Source organism: Arachis ipaensis, chromosome B3 (genome assembly GCF_059453495.1).
Source record: "Arachis ipaensis isolate K30076 ecotype BB chromosome B3, ASM5945349v1, whole genome shotgun sequence".
Lineage (NCBI taxonomy): Eukaryota > Viridiplantae > Streptophyta > Magnoliopsida > Fabales > Fabaceae > Arachis > Arachis ipaensis.
Window position 1 is genome coordinate 94012615 of NC_142438.1, and position 20142 is coordinate 94032756.

The 20142-nt window shown below is 38.6% G+C and overlaps 1 non-coding gene and 1 pseudogene across 1 annotated transcript; both read left to right on the forward strand.

Annotated features, from left to right (window-relative positions):
* Positions 1 to 20142, forward strand: part of LOC107633355 (uncharacterized) — a 90059-nt pseudogene that overhangs the window by 16481 nt on the left and 53436 nt on the right.
* LOC148571615 (small nucleolar RNA R71) lies at positions 6559 to 6662 on the forward strand. The gene has a single exon (XR_015909014.1). It is a non-coding gene; the product is annotated as a small nucleolar RNA R71 (small nucleolar RNA).

Below are 20142 nucleotides of genomic sequence, written 5' to 3' on the forward strand. Positions count from 1 at the left end.
AGAAATCTTCCATTCATAGCATTTAAGTAATATAACTAAAACTCATGGAATTTGCATCAAAATCATATTGTTTGGATGGTTCATTGCTTTGTTCTTCATTTAACCATTTTTGGTTACTTTAAGCTCAAGAAAATGCATAAAACAACTAAAACTAACAGAAAAATGCTAGTGAAACTAGCCTATGATGCCTTGGCATCACAACACCAAACTTAATACTTGCTTGTCCCTAAGCAAGTCCTGAGTTATTTGAGAAGAAAGTATGAAACAGAAAGCAATTACATTGGCTATATTAGCAAGCATTTGAAGTTCATCAGAAGGGTTTTATGCAGAAAGTTGCAGCATCACTTTTTCATACTTATCAGGTAGGATTATCACTTTTTCATTGCATCCATCAAACATTGCTATGGCCCCTTGTTATTCTTATGTCTTTGGCACTTTTCTCTTCTTTGTTTTCTTTTCTTTTTCTTAGAGCTCCTTTGCTCCTTGTTTGCTTAGTGTCATGTGTTGCACAAGCCTTTGGCATTTTCCTTTTCTTATCAGTGCACTACACATATCCACTTTAGGCATTTTAGTTCACATTTCTTCTTGAGACATTGGTGCCCAGCACCTCTTTGTGTGACTAAATGTTTTGTATTTAGGTTGCTCTTGATAATGGACTTTTGGTTGATAATCCCGGGTTAGTTAACCCAAGTTACCAAGTGTTGAAACACTCCTCAGAACCTATTCATCCAAGCATATCCTTAATACATAAACACCACAGGCATTTGTCTCAGAAGTTCAAACCATTGGTACCTAGCTTATTTTCTCAATTTTTTTGCTTTTTGGTTGCCTTTTTCCGTGGCTTTTTCTTTTTCTTTTTCTTTCTTTTTCATGGCCAAAGACATTTATTCATCAAGATCCATAGACAATTTTCACTTTCTACATAAAAAATGATAATTCTACACTCTAATTCCAGTGATCTGACTAAACAATCAAGCATGCATACCACCACTTAATTCTACTTGATTTGTTACTAATTTAGCCAAGTTACTTTTGTTCAAACTTTTTCTTTTATTTTTGGAAACAGAACAAGCATGGCACGCACATGTTTAAGAAGGTGAAGTCATATCCAAACATCCAGGCATTCACTTTATTCAAAGCAATTAACAAACACACATACTAAAAAAACTACACATTCCAGAAAGATTCAACATTTACAGTTTAAACCAGAACACGCATGCTTTTGTTTGCCCTTTTTAAAGAATTATCAAGGAACAATACCACCTTATGAAATTCCTTGTTTTCTCTTTGTTGTCAGGAAACAATTTGATTTCTCCTTCTTCTTCCTAAATGTTGCTTCATGCTTTAAGGTTCTTGTTTCCTTTCCTGCAAAGAGTAATGAAGTTGCTTGCTTCTCAAGCACTTGAGTGGTTAGCTCAACTATGTGTGGGTAAGTATCGGATTCTTAGGTTGGTGTGTGAACACCAAACTTAATCTCCCACTTACTTCTCTGTTTTTTTGAATCCTTGAGTTATCTTGGAATGATGTTGCTACTAAGGGTTTTAAGCATTTCTGTGACTGCTTAGAATAGTTGTTCCTTTCATATAATTCAAAGGTTGTTGTGTTCAGTTGATCTTTATGGTGGAACACCAAACTTAGAGTCACACATTCCCCTTTGAATTATTGATCCATGAATTCATTGTTTGGTGTGAAACACCAAACTTAATTCTTTGCAATGCACAGAAACTACTTCACCCTTTTTATTAAAACAAATAAAAGAAATAGCAACAAGGTATTACCTCAGGTTGGGTTGCCTCCCAACAAGCGCTTCTTTAACGTCATTAGCTTGACGGTCAGCTTCCTCAGTTGAGGTGATATTTAACTTTGTCCTTCTCCTCCACATCTCCTAAGTAATGTTTGAGTCTTTGACCGTTAACAATGAAGGTTCGTTGTGACTTTTCTTCCATGATTTCTACTTGTCCATAATTGGAGACCTTGGTGACAAGGAATGGTCCAGACCACCTTGATTTTAGCTTCCCTGGAAATAGCTTCAGCCTAGAATTGTAGAGCAATACTTTTTGCCCTTCTTCAAATTTCCTTGGGGCTATGTTGCTGTCATGCTTCTTCTTTGCTCTTTCTTTGTAAATTTTGGCATTCTCATAAGCTTCCGCTCTGAATTCTTCCAACTCTTGAATTCGCAACATCCTTCTTTCTCCAGCGGCTTTGTTGTCCAAGTTCAGAAGTTTCAAGGCCCAGTATGCCTTGTGCTCCAACTCCAGTGGCAGATGGCAAGCTTTTCCATATACTAGTTGGTAAGGAGACATTCCAATTGGTGTTTTGAAAGCTGTCCTGTATGCCCAAAGAGCATCATCTAGCTTAATCGACCAGTCCTTCCTTGAAGTTCCCATAGTTTTTTCCAGGATTCTTTTGAGTTCTCTGTTAGATATTTCGGCTTGCCCACTTGTCTGTGGATGGTATGGTGTGGCTACCCTGTGTTTGACTCCATATTTTAGGAGCAATGCCTCTAATGGTTTGTTGCAGAAGTGGCTTCCTCCATCACTGATGATTGCTCTTGGAACCCCAAAACGGCAAAAAATGTGTTTTCTGAGGAAGTTCATGACTACCTTATTATCATTGGTTGGAGTTGCTATTGCTTCAACCCATTTAGAGACATAGTCTACTGCCACAAGAATGTAATTATTTGAGTATGAGGAGGGAAATGGTCCCATGAAATCTATCCCCCATACATCAAACAATTCAAGTTCCAGAATGAATTGTTGTGGCATTTCATTTCTTCTTGGCAGGTTCCCAGCTTTCTGGCATTCATGGCAGTGCTTCACTAATTCTTTTGCATCTTTGAAGATAGTGGGCCAATAAAAACCACACTGCAACACCTTAGCTGCTGTTCTTTCTCCTGCAAAGTGCCCTCCATAAGTGGAGCCATGGCAGTCCCATAAAACTTCCCTTCCTTCTTCCTCGGATATGCATCTTCTGAGTATGCCATCGGAACATTTTTTGAACAAGTATGGTTCGTCCCAGATGAAGTATTTGGCATCATTTACCAATTTCTTCCTTTGATGTTTGTTAAATTCCAAAGGTAAACTCCCAGTGGCCTTGAAGTTTGCTATGTCTGCAAACCAGGGTGCTTTGTGAATTACCATGAGTTGTTCATCAGGAAAGCACTCATTTACATGTGTGCTTTGTGTGCTTCCTTCTTCACATGGTATCCTTGATAAATGATCTGCCACCTTGTTCTCTACACTCTTCTTGTCTTTGATTTCAATGTCAAATTCCTGCAACAAAAGAACCCATCTAATAAGTCTCGGTTTAGATTCTTGTTTAGCAAGTAAATATTTTAAAGCTGAATGATCAGTGAAGACAATGACTTTAGATCCAATGAGATAAGATCTAAATTTTTCAAATGCAAAGACTATTGCCAAGAGTTCTTTTTCAGTGGTTGTGTAATTCCTTTGGTTAGCATTCAAGACTTTACTGGCATAATAAATCACATGTACCAAATTGTCTTTCCTTTGTCCTAACACTGCCCCAATAGCAAGGTCTGATGCATCACACATCAGTTCAAAAGGTAAGTTCCAATCAGGTGGGGCAATGATAGGTGCAGAGGAAAGTTTTTGCTTCAAAAGTTCATAGGCTAGCATGCAATTTTTATCAAATACAAAGGGTGTATCAGAGACAAGCAAGTTACTCAAAGGTTTGGCTATTTTAGAAAAGTCTCTAATAAACCTTCTGTAAAAACCAGCGTGTCCCAAAAAGCTCCTAACTGCCTTGACATTACTTGGTGGAGGTAGTTTTTCAATGATTTCCACCTTAGCTCTGTCCACCTCCATGCCTCTATTAGAGATTTTGTGGCCAAGGACTATTCCTTCTGTGACCATGAAATGACACTTTTCCCAGTTTAATACTAGGTTAGTCTCTTGGCACCTCTTAAGCACCAAGGCAAGGTGGTGTAGGCAGCTGGGAAAAGAATCCCCAAACACAGAAAAATCGTCCATGAAGACCTCAATAAATTTTTCAATCATGTCCGAAAAGATGGACAGCATGCATCTTTGGAAAGTGGCAGGTGCATTGCACAATCCAAAGGGCATGCGTCTATAAGCAAAAACTCCATATGGACAAACAAATGATGTTTTCTCTTGATCACTAGGATCAACTACTATTTGGTTGTAGCCTGAATATCCATCCAAGAAGCAATAGTAAGCATGTCCGGCAAGCCTTTCAAGCATCTGATCCATGAATGGGAGTGGGAAATGATCTTTTCTGGTGGCTTCATTGAGCTTCCTGTAGTCTATGCACATCCTCCACCCAGTAACGGTTCTTGTGGGTATGAGTTCGTTCTTCTCATTTGGCACCACAGTTATGCCACCTTTCTTGGGAACTACATGGATGAGACTAACCCATGGGCTATCAGAAATGGGGTAGATTACCCCTGCCTGCCATAACTTCCTGACTTCCTTTTGTACCACTTCTTTCATGACGGGATTCAATCTTCTCTGAGCTTGAATGGAGGGTCTAGCATCCTCTTCTAACAAGATTTTATGCATGCATATGGATGAACTTATCCCCTTCAAATCAGCTAGGGTCCATCCAATGGCATCTTGATGAGTTTGCAGCACCTTGATCAATTCTTCTTCCTGTTCTTGGCTCAAGGCCGAGCTAATGATAACAGGGTGACTCTCATCACTACCCAAGTATGCATACTTGAGATTAGGGGGCAATGCTTTGAGCTCAGGTTTTGGTGCTTCCTTTTCTTCTTTCACTTTCTCTGGCATGCTTAGCATGGTTGTGTCAGCACCCTTGATATCACTAACTTCAATATCCTTGGTGAACTCCTCCTCTGCCACTTCCTTTATTGTTTCCTCAAAAGTTTCTTGTACTGCAATGTCCACTACATCAACCCTCATGCATTCCCTTAGTGATTCTGATGGATAGCTCATTGCCTTGAATACATTAAACACCAATTTCTCATCATGTAGTCTAAGAGTGAGTTCACCCTTTTGTACATCTATGATGGCTCCAGCAGTAGCTAGGAAGGGTCTTCCCAGAATTATTGAAGCTTTGGCTTCTTCCTCCATATCTAACACCACAAAATCAGCAGGAAATATAAATTCTCCCACTTTCACCAACAAATCCTCAACTATCCCATGAGGGAATTTAAAAGTTCGATCTGCCAATTGGAGGGCCATTCTTGTTGGTTTGGCTTCCTCAATCTTCATTCTTCTCATCATTGTTAGCGACATCAAATTGATGCTGGCCCCTAAGTCACACAAGGCCTTCTCCACCATGACTTCTCCTATGATGCAGGGGATTTGGAAACTGCCTGGGTCCTTCAATTTCTGAGGCAATTTGTGCTGAATGATGGCACTGCATTCTTCAGTTAACAACACAGTTTCCTCATTTCTCCAGCTTCTCTTCTTGGTCATTAATTCTTTTAAGAATTTTGCATAGAGTGGCATTTGCTCTATTGCCTCAGCAAAGGGAATGTTGATTTGAAGCTTCTTGAAAATCTCCAAGAACCTGGAGAATTGGCCATCCTTTTCACTTTTCATCAAACGTTGAGGATAAGGTGCTTTTGGTGTGTAAGGCTTCAGGACCTCTTTTTCTTTTTCTTTTGTTGCAAACGGTGTAAAAGATTGTCCTTGTTCTTTGTCTTTCACATTTTCCTTTGCTTCATCCTCTGTGGTTTCCCTTGAGATCTCCTTTAGATTCTTTCCACTTCTGAGGGTTATGGCCTTACATTCTTCCCTTGCTATAGCCTTGGCAGCATGAGAACCGCTTGTCCCAGGGGCTTGCTTAGTCAAATACAAAATTTGATTTTCTAGCTTCTGGATGGCAGCTCTTTGGTTTTGCAAGTTAGAATTTACTTCTTCCTTAAAAGCTTTCAATTCAATTATGTCTTGGCTCATGGTTGCAAGCATTCCTTCTATCCGGTTTAATTGATCTTGAAATTGTTGGTTCGGATTAGGTTGGGTATGTTGATTATTTTGGCCATGATATGATGATTGGGGGTAAGTGTTTTGTGTGGCTTGGTATGATCTTTGGTTGGAGTTTTGGTATGTGGAATTGTTTTGTTGGTTGTGGTTGTAAGGTTTGTGGTTTTGTGGTTGGGTTTGTTGGTTTCCCCACCCAAAGTTTGGGTGGTTTCTCCAGCCTGGGTTGTAAGTGTTGGAGTGTGGATCATATGATTGCCTTTGTTGGTTTCCCACATAGTTGGCCTCATCCCAATCACCTCCTTCAATGCTTACTTCCTCTTGATCTTGTGTGTGTATTGCAGCCACTTGCTTTGTTTCTAATTGCCTGGTAAGCTCTGCTAGTTGCTTGGCAAACACCTTGTTTTGGGCTAGAATTGTATCAACAAGGTTCAGCTCCATGACTCCCTTAGTGTTGTGCCTCTCTGATGCATAGTAGTACTCATTCTCAGCCACTGTCTCGATCACTTCAATGGCTTCTTCCACAGTCTTTTTCCTGTTCAATGAACCTCCTGATGAATGGTCTACAGCCTTCCTTGATTCATAAGAGAGCCCATCATAGAAGATGTGCAATTGCACCCAATCATGGAACATGTTTGGTGGGCATTTCCTTGTCAAGTCCTTGAATCTCTCCCATGCCTCGTAGAGAGTTTCACCATCTTGTTGTCTAAAAGTCTGAACCTCAGATCGAAGCCTATTGACCTTTTGTGGAGGGTAGAAACGTGCCAGAAACTTGCTTTCCACCTCATCCCATGTTGTTAGACTCCCCCTTGGGAATGATTCCAGCCACTTAGCTGCTTTGTCCCTAAGTGAAAATGGGAACAAAAGCAGTTTATAGGCATCTTCCTGGACTCCATTGGACTTCACAGTGTCACAAATTCTCAGGAATTTTGTGAGATGTTGGTTTGGGTCTTCATTAGCACTTCCTCCAAAGGAACAATGATTTTCCACAAGTGATATTAGCTGTGGCTTGAGCTCAAAATTGTTGGCCTGAATGGGTGGTTTCTGGATGCTACTACCACAATTCCCAGAGGTTGGGTTTATGTATGAACTAAGAACCCTCCTCTCTGGGATGGCATCGTTTCCATCAGCTCTCTCATGGTTGTGAACTTCTCTATCCATGTTGAGATCTAAAGCTTCCTCAAAATTGTCCTCAGATTCTCCTTCAGATTCCTCTTCTCCCACTACTCTCTTCCCTCTTGCTTCCCTTCTAAGTCTATGAAGGGTCCTCTCTGGTTCGGTATATGGAGGAGTTGATGTCTCTCCTCTCCTACCTGTCATACAAGAACACAGCTCAAACACAAACAAGTGAAATACTCTTGGTTAATGGAAGAGTATGGTTAGCTCAATTGAGGAATTAATTCAAACAGTTAGTGAGTCAGTGAGTTAGTTGCATGAATTTAAAGGCATAAAGAAGGAAAGCATGTAACCAAGTGCAGAAATTAAAATTCAACAAGTATCTTGGACAGAATTAACAAAGCAAGAGAAAATTGCTCAATCTAGTTAGCTTCCAATTTGAGAATTGTCAATCGAAAACCAATCCCCGGCAACGGCGCCATAAACTTGATGCACATAAACTAGTTATGCTACGATTTAGGAAATTGCACGATCGGCAAAATTCCTTCCGGCAAGTGCACCGGTTATCGTCAAGTAAAAACTCACAATAGAGTGAGGTCGAATCCCACAAGGATTGGTTGAGTGAGCAATTCGGATTAGAAGTGTGTTCTAGTTGAGCGGAATCAAGATTTGAGATGAGAATTGCGGAATGTAAAATTGGCGGGAAAAGTAAATGACAAGAAAATTAAATGGCGGAATCTTAAATTGCATGAATTAAAGAGCAGAATGTAAATTGCTGAAATTAAAAGGGAATGGGGGTGATTGCAAGAATTGAGTTGCAGAATGTAAAGAGAAAGTGGAGATCAGAAATGGGGAATTCATTGGGTTATAGGAGATATTGAGATCTCCGAATCAAAACATGTTTATCTCTTCCTCAACCAATGCGTTCATTGAATTTTGCTTGGCAATCTTATATGATTGGATCCCAATCCCTTGGCTCACCAATTCTCTCTAAAAACGAACAAATTCCCAATCCCTTGGTTTAAATGTTCATAAGAAGAGATGATGATTGATCACTGATTATACCACACAATTTTATGAACCACAATTTGGTAGGATTACATGTCACAATATCCATCCAAACCCCAATCCAATTCACTGTGAGAAAGCTTCTCTAGCATGAATCCTCCATTCCTTTCCCAAGGCTCCGAAGGATTCCAAGTATGGGTAGTTTCTTTCCCAAGACAACTACTCAATGGAATTAGATCGAGAAGCTTTCTAACAAAATTCAAGAGAAAAGATTGAAGAAGAAGATAAACTATTATTGATTCATTGAATTACAATAGAGCTCCCTAACCCAATGAAAGGGGGTTTAGTGAATCATAGCTCTGAATTCAATTACAAAGAAAAGGAAAACTAGCTAAAAGTGAAGTAAAAGTCCTTCTCTAACTTAACTTCTATCCTATTTATACACTTTCTATATTGAGCTTCAGTTGTGCTTCTTGGGCTTTGAGGCCTCTCCTTGCTTTCCTTTTGCCTTGGGTTTATGATCCATAATCTTGATGAGGTTGTTGATCCAAATCCTGTAACATTTATTGAGCCACTTAGTGATAATCAAATAATGACACATGACTCAATAAATTGAGATTTCAAACTCATCAATCCTTCAGGCCCAATCCCATAAACCATGATATTCAATTGGGTTTCATACCAAAGTAAGTTTAAGTTAGTATTTGTGCTCAAAGACTAACTTAAATCACAATATTTTTGGCCCAGAAACCTTTTCCAAGAGTGGCGTTTAAGTTGTAGTTTAAGCTTAAACTGCAGCTTAAACGCCAGACACTTCCAGTGAGGCCTTTTGTAGAAGCACGTTTAAGCTTCAGTTTAAGGTTAAACTGAAGCTTAAACGTGGAAATGGAAGAATGTAGCCCTGGAGAGTCATGTAGTCGAACACGTTTAACCTCCAGTTTGAGGTCAAACTGGAGGTTAAACGTGGAAGCTTAGAATGGTAGCCCTGGAGGTGTCGAACACGTTTAACCTCCAGTTTGAGGTCAAACTGGAGGTTAAACGTGGAAAAGGGTGGAGGCATACTGGCGGTCGAACACGTTTAACCTCCAGTTTGAGGTCAAACTGGAGGTTAAACGTGGAAGCTTAGAATGGTAGCCCTGGAGGTGTCGAACACGTTTAACCTCCAGTTTGAGGTCAAACTGGAGGTTAAACGTGGAAATGGAGAGAGCAACCCTGGAGGAGAAAAGCTGTCGAACACGTTTAAGCTCCAGTTTGAGGTCAAACTGGAGCTTAAACGTGGAATGGCTCCCTGGTACTCTTCCTGGTTCTGGCGTTTAACCTCCAGTTTGAGGTCAAACTGGAGGTTAAACGTGGAACTCCTCCCTGGGTGGCATACTCATTCTGGCGTTTAACCTCCAGTTTGAGGTCAAACTGGAGGTTAAACTTCAATCCCAGCATTTCTTATCCTTCATGATTTTGGCGTTTAAGCTCCAGTTTAGGCTTAAACTGGAACTTAAACTCCACATGTGATATTCAAGCTTCCTTTATTGATTTTGTTGCTTCCTTGCTTAGCCTCTTCTTCCCTGAAATCATCCAAACAATTGCATCAAAGTCTTGCAAAATTTCATGAGAAATCTTCCATTCATAGCATTTAAGTAATATAACTAAAACTCATGGAATTTGCATCAAAATCATATTGTTTGGATGGTTCATTGCTTTGTTCTTCATTTAACCATTTTTGGTTACTTTAAGCTCAAGAAAATGCATAAAACAACTAAAACTAACAGAAAAATGCTAGTGAAACTAGCCTATGATGCCTTGGCATCAGTTCCCATGGAGGTTTCGCATCATCCTAAGTCTTCAACCACTTCCTCTTCTACGATAATTTCGGCCTTCTTCACTTGCTCTAGTACAAAGTCCAACTCCTCATTCTCCACCGGAGTTTCTAATCTCTCCTTCATGCTACGCTTCTCATTATATTCTCCACATACGGCCATGGGGGTATGATAAATCCACATTTCATGGTATTTATTTGCTCTAATTGGGAGGATTTTATCAACTTTTCTAATATTTATTCAATGAAATAGCTTGGTTTTGTAAATTCTCCATAAATTGTGCTCCAAAGTGAAAACATGTTTTTTAGGCCCTTAATTACTAAATTTTATTCACTTTAATTCTATTTGATGCCTTGATGTATTTGTTGAGTGATTTCAGGCTTGCAAGGCAAAGATTGGATTGAAGGAATAAAGAAAAAGCATGTAAAAGTGGAGAATTCATGAAGAAATGGAGTTTGGAGCTTTTCAGCAAGTGTGCGCATGCACAAGTATGCGTGAGTACGCACAAGTGAGAGTTAGCAAGTGTGCGTGCGCAAAACCTTATGTGTGTACGCATGAGTGGAAAAATAGAAAGTGTGCGACGTACACGTCTGTGTGTACGAACAGGTCCCAGCACGTGACCTCATTAATGCAATTTGCTAGCAGCGAATTTTGGGCCTCCATAACCCAATCCAACTCATTTCTGAAGCTTTTCAACCCTAATCCAAGAGAAGGCAAGGGGGGAGCAATTAGGTTTAGATTTTTCCATGTTTTTGTCTTAGTTTTCTTGAGAGAGAAGCTCCCCCTTCTCTCTAGAATTAGGTTAGGTTTAGTTAATTTCCTCTTAGTTTGATGCTTTAATTCTTGTCTTGATTTAGTTTCTTTACTATTTCTTCTTCTAGCTTCTTATTTCTTTTAGTTTTACTTGTTATTTCCTTTATTTGGTTATTTCATTGTAATGAACCCTTGTTAATTTGAATTTCTATTAATGCAATTTAATGCTTTTTTTATTGTTATTTAATTGAGTTGTTGTTATTATTTTCTTGCACTTGGTAGCTTTAGATTTTATTTTGATTACAATTTAAGATGCTTTTATTTTCATGCACACCAAGTGTTCAATAAAAATGTTTGGCTTAGTTTTTGCTTAGTTTTTCCTTACTCTTGGCTTGGAATTGAAGACTTTGGTGACCTTGAGTCATTGATGTCCATTCTTGATTGATATATTAGAGTAGTTAGTTGATTTGGTTTCCACTAACTCTAAGTCTTCCATTAATAGAGTTGACTAGGACTTCTGGATTGAAATCAATTATGCCTATTTGACTTATCCTCGATGTTAGGGTTGACTAAGTAGGATTAACTCTTCATAATCATCATGTGTTTGTGGTCAATGGCTAGGATAGGTAACCTTGACTCTCACTCCTTGCCAAGAGGTTTCTTAGCAATTGAATTTCCTTTTCCTTTTGATTAATTTCTTGAGTCTAATCACTTTTGATATTTAGTTATTGCATGCTCATTTACTTTCTTGCTATTTACACTTCTTGTCCCTTGCCATCAACTCCATTCCCTCAGAGCCAATAATTGAGTACTTCCATTGCAACTCCTAGGTAAGATGACCCGGGACTTAAAACTCCCGATTTATATTTGTTTTGGATTGTGACTATTCTTTGATTTAAACTTTGATTGTGAGAGTTCATTGTTGGTTTGTACTATGCTATTAACGAAGTGATTCTTGTTTTGATTAATTCTAAACCGGCAATAATTATCACATCAAGTTTTTGGCGCCGTTGCCGGGGAGTTGCAATGGTGTTATATTATTGGCTATTGTGAATATGTTAATATGTGAATATCTTGCTTTTTGTTTGTTTTCTTGATTTTGTTTGTATAGAAGGTAAATTTTGGGAGCTCATAGCTTGTTGGAAACTCCATCAAAGCTTGGTGCAATAAATTGAGAATTTTGGAGATTCAAGCATTGTTGGAAGCTCCAAGATGAATAAAAGCACAAATCTCCTTGATTAGAGCTCTGCATAAGTCCAACTCAAGGACAATAAACCAAAGTGCTAGGTGGGAGACAGCCCCCATGGTAACATTGTTCTAACTCCTCTCTTTTTGTTTATATTTTGACTTAGTTGCTTTTTATTATGATTGGTTGACTTAGGATTAGTTTAATTTTAAGCTTAGATAGGTTGATTTCGGTATGGATCATAATTTTGTGAAGTTTTCAATGTTGTGGGGTTGAAATTTTGGTTGAGATAAGGTGCAATGCCTTAGATTTTGAAAGAAAAATTTTTGGAAAAATAGGGCATGTGCGTGCTCAGACCCTTGTGCAGACGCACACAACAACAAAATTTTGCGTCCTGTGTGTACGCACACCAGCCTCTGCAGCCTCTGTTGAGAGCACTCACACACCTTGTGTGCACGCATCTCCCTTTGTTTTGCGCTCTATGCGTGCGCACCACAATGTGCGTACGCACACAAACCCTTTTTCGCGTATCCTATGCGAGCGCACCTTCTTATGCGTACGCACACTCCCTTACACCCCTTCTACTGGGAGGGTTGGCACGCCCTGTGCGTATGAACCCCTATCCATTTTTGTTTTTTTGCGTGTGCACGGAACTGTGTGTGCACGCACACATGATCCTTTCCTTAAAAAAATTTTCTTTTTGTGCGTGGGCACAGGCCTGTGCGTGGGCACAGGTCTGTGCGTGGGCACATTTCAATTCAAGGCCCCTGCCCGTGGCATTCGCACACATAGTGCGAACGCAAAATCTATATAATTTTTTCCATCACGCGTACGCGTCCCTCACGCATATGCGTCACCTTCCATTTTCTCTCTTTCACGCGTACACCTGCCCGATACGTACGCGTGACCCCTTCCCCTGTCTCAAACTATTCTTTTCTCCTCTTCTCTCTACTTTTTTTCTTCTTTCCTCTTTCCCTCTCTTCTTTCTCTTCTTCAACCACCATCCACCACTATCATTCACCACCCACCACACTTTCCTTTAGTTAGTTATTTAGCTAGATAGTTTAATTTTATGTTTAATTTTCTATTTTGGTGCTAAGTGTTGGATAATTGAGTTGATTTGTTGATTCTATTGAGATATTGCTGCTGAATTATTGTTGCTCTTTATTGTTGGATATCTTTATTAAGGTCATACTTTGTTGCTTGGTATTGAGTTTTGAATGTTGAATATTTGCACATGCCAAGTACTCATAACATTGCCTTTGAGAATGCTTTTAGATTTCTAAAGTGCATGTTTTAGCCACCATGTGATTTGATTTCATAATCTATCATTAGGAAATTTATTTGTAGTTGATGCATTTTTTGGTAGGTGTTGTTTGCTATGACTGATTTTTATTTAAGTCACCTAGTTGATGCATTGAAATTGGGGAATTGTGATTTGGATCATAAGCTTACCTAGTGACATTTTTTTGAGCTTTTTAAGCTTTGTGGAATATGCTAGCCATGTTTTCTACTTTTGTCAATTAGGTGTTGCTGAAGAACAAAACTCTCGCGCGATCTAGAATTTTCACAAATAAATTCACGTTGTAAGTATAGCTTCTAAACCGACAAGAATTCCTTTCTTACAAAAGTTTGGTTATCACAAGTAACAAAACCCAATAAAATTTATAACCGAAATATTTAAACCTCGGGTCGTCTTCTCAAGGAATTGCAGGGAGGTATGATTTATTGTTGGTTATGTAAAACGGTATATTTTTTGGTTTTTGAAAATAAGGGGCTAGTAATTTAAATGACAAGGAAAATAAATTGATAATAATAAAAATCTCTTGGCAAGGTATAAGAAATTTAGGTCCTATCCTAGTTATCCTTATCAGGTGTGAAGAGAATTGGATTCTACTCCCAGTTTTAATTAACCCTTACTAAATAAAGGAAAGTCAAGTGGATAAATTAATTTGATCCTCAGGTCCTAGTCAACTCCTATGGAGAGACTAGAGTTATTGGAGTGCAAATTAACCACCAAAGAATTCCAATTTCAATCAACAGCTGAGTTGATAACTCAAGTGTTATAAATTACTTAACCAAAGCCAAAAGGAGAAAATAATTCTAATTTGAATTGAAAGCATCCATAAATAAAATAAAGCAAAATCATATCTGAAATACCTCAATTTATATTAAATAAAAAGTTAGATTGAACATAGGAATCCATAAACCAAATTGGCAACATCAAGTAATCAACTAAAGTAATAAAATAAATGGAAGTAGAAGAAAACATAAAGTAAAGTAAAAGAATATTAAACTTGGAATGAAGAAGATGAAATCCTAATCCTAATAGAAATCCTAAATCCTAATTCTAAGAGAGAGGAGAGAGCCTCTCTCTCTAAAACTACATCTAAAACCTAAAAATTGTGTGAATGAAAAGTATGATGACTCAATTCATGCATTCCCCCACTTTGTAACCTCTAATCTGTGTTTTCTGAGCCGAAAACTGGGTCAAAAATAGCCCAAAAATCGCCCCCAGTGATTTCTGGTACCTACAGGTGGCTGCAAAGTACGCGGAAGCGTCGTCCACGCGTTCGCCCGGATTGCATTTTTGCAAGGTCACGTGTCCGCATGACCCACGCGTTCGCGTTGCCTGGCTTCGAAGCAGCTATGGCAAATTATATATCGTTGTGAAGCCCCGAACGTTAGCTTTCCAATGCAAATGAAACCGCATCATTTGGATCTCTGTAGCTCAAGTTATGGTCAATTTAGTACTAAGAGGTCAGGCTGGACAGCTTTAGCAGTTCCTTCAATTTCTCGTATTCCTTCCACTTTTGCATGCTTCCTTTCCATCCTCTAAGCCATTCCTGCCCTGTAATCTCTGTAATCACTTAACGCACATATCAAGGCATCGAATGGTAATACGAGAGGATTAATATTAGCAAATATAAGGCCAAAGAAGCATGTTTTCAATCATAGCACAAAATCAGGAAGGAGAGTGTAAAACCATGCAAATAGAATGAATAAGTGTGCAAAGACTTGATAAAAACCACTCAATTGAGCACAAGATAAACCATGAAATATTGGTTTATCAAACTCCTCACACTTAAACATTAGCATGTCCTCATGCTAAGCTTAAGAGAACTAAAAGAGTGAAGGGGAATGGTAGAATGTATGAAATGCAACCTATGAATGCAACTAAATGCAGAATTCTTTTTCCTACTTGGTTAAAAGTAAACAAATCCTTCAAGAACAAATATGAACTGGATTTCACTAATTCAAATCATAAAATAAAGTACAAGTAAACTTGCAGAAGAAAATAGCTCATGAAAGCCGGGAACAAAGAATCGAGCATCGAACCCTTACTGGAAGTGTATACACTCTAATCACTCAACTGTTTAAGGTTCGATTCTCTCAATTCTCTACTAATCTTGCTTTCTAAGGCTTGCTCTTCATCTAACAATCAACACAAATTTGATGCACAAATACACATATCAAGAGATCTTTTAAGGGTTGTAATGGGGTTAGGGTCAAGGTAGGATTATATTTGGCCAAGTGGACTAAAATCTGAACCCTTAATTAACTTAAACTTTCCACCTAACTTTAGACAATCCATGTAATCATAATACCACATCTAACTATCCATTAACCATGTTTTTCACATATTCATGCATTCTAATTTCAAGTACAGTACATATGCATTGCTTTCACCACTTACTTTGGGGCATTTTGTTCCCTTTGTGCTTAATTGCTCTTTTTTCTTTTCTTTTTCTCACTTTTTTTTGTATTTTATTATATATATTTTTTTTCTTTTCTTTTATTTTTCTCAATGCATATGATTAAATTATTGGATGCATGAATCATGTCCTAAACATTTCTTTTACATTTTCAGAAAATTCTAACATACTCAATTCTCAAACTAAATATTTCCAAACCCAATTTCCCCACACTTAAATCATAAGCACTCTCACTAGTCTAAGCTAATTAAGGATTCAAATTAAGGACATTATTGTTTTCCGCTAAGAGTTAATGATGTGCTAAAGTAAAGAACAAAGGGGTATAATAGGCTCAACATTGGTTTGCAAAGGATAATGAAAGGTTAAGGCCAGATGGGTATGTAAGCTTAGTGAAACAAAGGCCTCAATCATATAAGTGCATGCATACATTAAACCATGGAAATATAGAATTCAGCAAGACAAAGATCACAATTTTAGAGAGAACAACACACACCAAAAATAAAATATTGGTTGATAAAATGCAACCAATCAAATAGGCTCAAAAATCTCACAAGTTTTGTGTGTTTGAGCTCTAAACCATGTTTCAGTATAATATTTCTTCAAAAAAGTTCAATAAAAATTTTAATTCAAATTAGTGAAATATTATAAAATAATTTCTTGGAAAAGAAAATATTACTTTAACCAAGTGGTGGTAAAATATGCACAAAATCAAACAAACATGCGAATGCAACAACTAACTACAAAGAAAATTTAAATATTGGTGTTGGGACAGGAAGGTACTAACCCACGGAGATCGGTATCGACCTCCCCACACTTAAAGATTGCACCGTTCTCGGGGCATGCTAAGATGTACAAGTGGACGGGTGGTTCCGTAGTTAGTGCTCTTTTTGTTCCTCTCCTTACTGGTGGTTTGAGAGTAGCTTTCTCTTTACCTTTCTTGGTGGACATCCTAAAAAGGGAAAAAGAAAGTAACATGTAAAGCTAAGGGTTCAAGCAAGGGAGCGAACATTATGGGTGGTATAATCAATGCACTGTAAGGAGGATGTCGTTAACACATGGTCTAGACTGCATGTGAAAAATTCATCAAAGGTAATATAGCAAGTGCATGTGATGGCAATTAAATGCAAGATATTTATTGGCATGCTGGCAAAGGCATGAGTAGCATAGATCAAGCATTTAATGTCCAAGTTAGATTACCAAGTCTTTCAAACTAATAATTTGTTTGTATTGACAATTAAATTAAATAAATAAAATATAAAAGGGGTTTTGTGAAAAATAGGCATTAACGTAGTAGAATTGAGTAATTTAAAATAATGCACAATGACATACGGGCTTTTTCACAAACACTTAGCATGCATGGTAAATATGTTGTGGAAAATATAAGATAGAACATGCAAGCAACCCTTTAAGGAAGTAATATTAATTGTCAAACAATATATAAATCCACAAGCAGAATATAGAAATAAATAATGACCCAAATAAATTTTCAACACCAATTAAAGGAATAAAAAGAAGGAAAAAAGAAGATATGCATAATGAAAGTAATAAGAAAACATGAATAAAAGAAAAGGAATAATAATGAAAAAGTAAAGAGGGAAGAAGAAAAGAACCTTGATAATAGAAGTAAAAAGAAAAGAAAAAGGGAATAGTAAAAAGTGAGAAAGAATAGAGAAGGAAGAAGAGAGAAGAAAGAAATAATAATAAGGGAAAACAAAAATAAGGATTTGGGGAAGAAAAGATAAGATATTTTGGCTGATGGGGATAATCTGTGCACCGCATACGACTCGGACGCGTGGGTCATGCGATCGCGTGATGTGCGATTAATACAGGTGACGCGGACGCGTGGGTCACGCGGTCGCGTGACCTGAATTGTGCAATTGGTGCGAGGGCAGCGACACGTTCGTGCAACTCTCTGTGTTAAACTCATTTTGCCAAAACTTAGGGTGACGCGATCGCGTGGGTGACGCGGTCGCGTGAATGGCCATGTTTGGAGGACGACGCGGCTGCGTGGGGCACGCGGTCGCGTGATGAGGCTGGTGCTTCTAGCCTCATTCCAGCCAGCTCCATCGCTACTTGCTGCCATACACCTTTTTTACGTCGATTTTTTAGGGTCACGCGTTCGCGTCGGTGACGCGAACGCGTGGGAGGCTTATTTTCTAAATGACGCGGCTGCGTGGGTATGTTTGTGCCTAAGGCATACCTCCAGCCACGCTTTCGCGTGACTCTCTGTCCAATTCTCTTTTCTTCAAAACGCACTGGTGACGCGGATGCGTCAACGACGCTGCCACGTCGTGTGCGTGCTTCTTTTTTTTTATGCAGTATGCAGAATGCAAAATGATATGGATGTTATGAGTAATTCCAGATTCAATGAAATAAAATAAAATAAAACTCAAAAACCAACAAAATGAAATAAAATTAAAATTGGAAAAAGGACGATCATACCATGGTGGGTTGTCTCCCACCTAGCACTTCTAGTTAAAGTCCTTAAGTTGGACATTTGGGGAGTCTTTTGTTATGGTGGCTTGTGCTTGAACTCATCCAGGAATCTCCACCAATGTTTGTGATTCCAATGGCCTCCGGGATCCCAAACTAGGCGCAGAAAGCCTTCAAGCAGGTTAAAGCAAGTGACAAGGGCCCAAGAGTGTTGATTTCTAGACTGAATTCCGAGGTCCCAAACCTTGCTTTTGCACCCGTCTTCTTGTTGATCATTATTGTTCCAACTGGGTGGCACGCAATTGAAATTCTCACTGAGACATCCAAACAGCTTCCTCAACCCATTAAATTTAGTATTCTTCCAACCATGATAATTCAGCCGTGAGCTTCCTACCACAATGAACCTAGGATTGTGTTGCCAACCACTAACCATCTCCCTCTTACTCTTAAAGCCACAAAGAGTTCTAAGCTGACCATCTATCTCAAGTAAAGCATATTCAAGTGAGCTAATTAAGCTTAGAGAGGGAAGATTTACCCACTTGAATGAAGGAATGGATGGTGAAGGCTTTGGGGGAGAGGTCTCCAACAACTTTGGCAAGGTGATTTCAAGCTCCACTCCCTTGTGCTCTTCTTTGACAACTTCCACCTCTTTGCAAGCTTCTTCAATATCAACCTCTTCCTCTTGGTAGCTTTCTTCCAATTCGATCTCTTCTTCATTGTTCACCAAGGGCATAGTAAGTTGTGCTTCTTCTTCTTTAATTTCTATGTCATGTCCAACGGGAGAGGATTCAATTGTAGATAAGAATTCATCAATGATTGAATCCATCTCTTGATCATTCCCTTCAAAGTCTTCAACCATGATATGCTTTGGAGGTTGTACACCCTCCTCAACATCAATTACAAACATCTTAGAAGGAGGCTCTATGACTTGGGTTTCCCATGGAGGTTCTGCATCTCCTAAGTCTTCAACCACTTCTTCCTCTGCAACTATTATGACTTCCTCCACTTGTTCCAATACAAAGCCATGTTTCTCATTGTCTATCGGAGTTTCTAGTATCTCCTTCATGCTACGCTCTTCTTTTGATTCTCCATATGTAGCCATGGGAGTACTTTGAGTGCTCAGATGTTGGGAAGCTAATCGATTTACTACCTCGGTGAAGGCAGTCGTGAATTCTAGTACATCCATTTTCATCTTCGCTTGTCCTTGAAGAAGACCACAAAGGATGTCATCCATTGGAGATTGGGGTGGATATGAGGGTTCATTACTTGGGAAGAAGGGTTCATGATAAGAGGGTGGTTCTCCCTGATAAGGATATAGAGATGGTGAATATTGAGGTGGTGGTTCTGGGTGTGGTTCATATGGTGGTTGGTGTGGTGGATAAGGATTAAGGTCGTATGGGGGTGTTTGGTGGTAAGGGACTTGCGAGTGTGGTGGTTCAAAACTACGTTGAGGAGGAGGAGGTTCATAGACGTGTTGCGGTGGGTATTGAGTGTCATGAAAAGGTCCACCATAACCATTGTCTTGGTATGCATCATGGAATGGTTGTTGCTTGTAGTTCATTAGAGGGGGTTGTTGCCAAGTGGGTTGATCAAATCCTTGTGGCTCCTCCCCTCTTTGATTGCTCCAACCATGGTGCATGTTGGCATTATAATCTCATCTTCTTGTAACATAATTTTAACCACGCTCGTACCCAAAGGGGTGAGAGTTCATAGCAAAAAAGAAAAACAAAAACTAGTAAGAATAAGTAACTAAGTCCTAAAACTAACAAAAAAGCAAAAAGCAAATATTTACAATAACCAATAATAAGGCACACGTTTGTAATTTCCCGGCAATGGCACCATTTTGAAGAACGAAACTCTCGCATGATCTAGAATTTTCACAAATAAATCTGCGTTGTAAGTATAGCTTCTAGACCAACAAGAATTTCTTTCTTAAAAAAGTTTGGTTGTCACAAGTAACAAAACCCAATAAAATTTATAACCGAAGTATTTAAACCTCGGGTCGTCTTCTCAAGGAATTGCAGGGAGGTATAATTTATTATTGGTTATATAAAACAGTATATTTTTGGGTTTTTGGAAATAAGGGGCAAGTAATTTAAATGACAAGGAAAATAAATTGATAATAATAAAAATCTCTTGGAAAGGTATAAGAAATTTAGGTCCTATCCTAGTTATCCTTATCAGGTGTG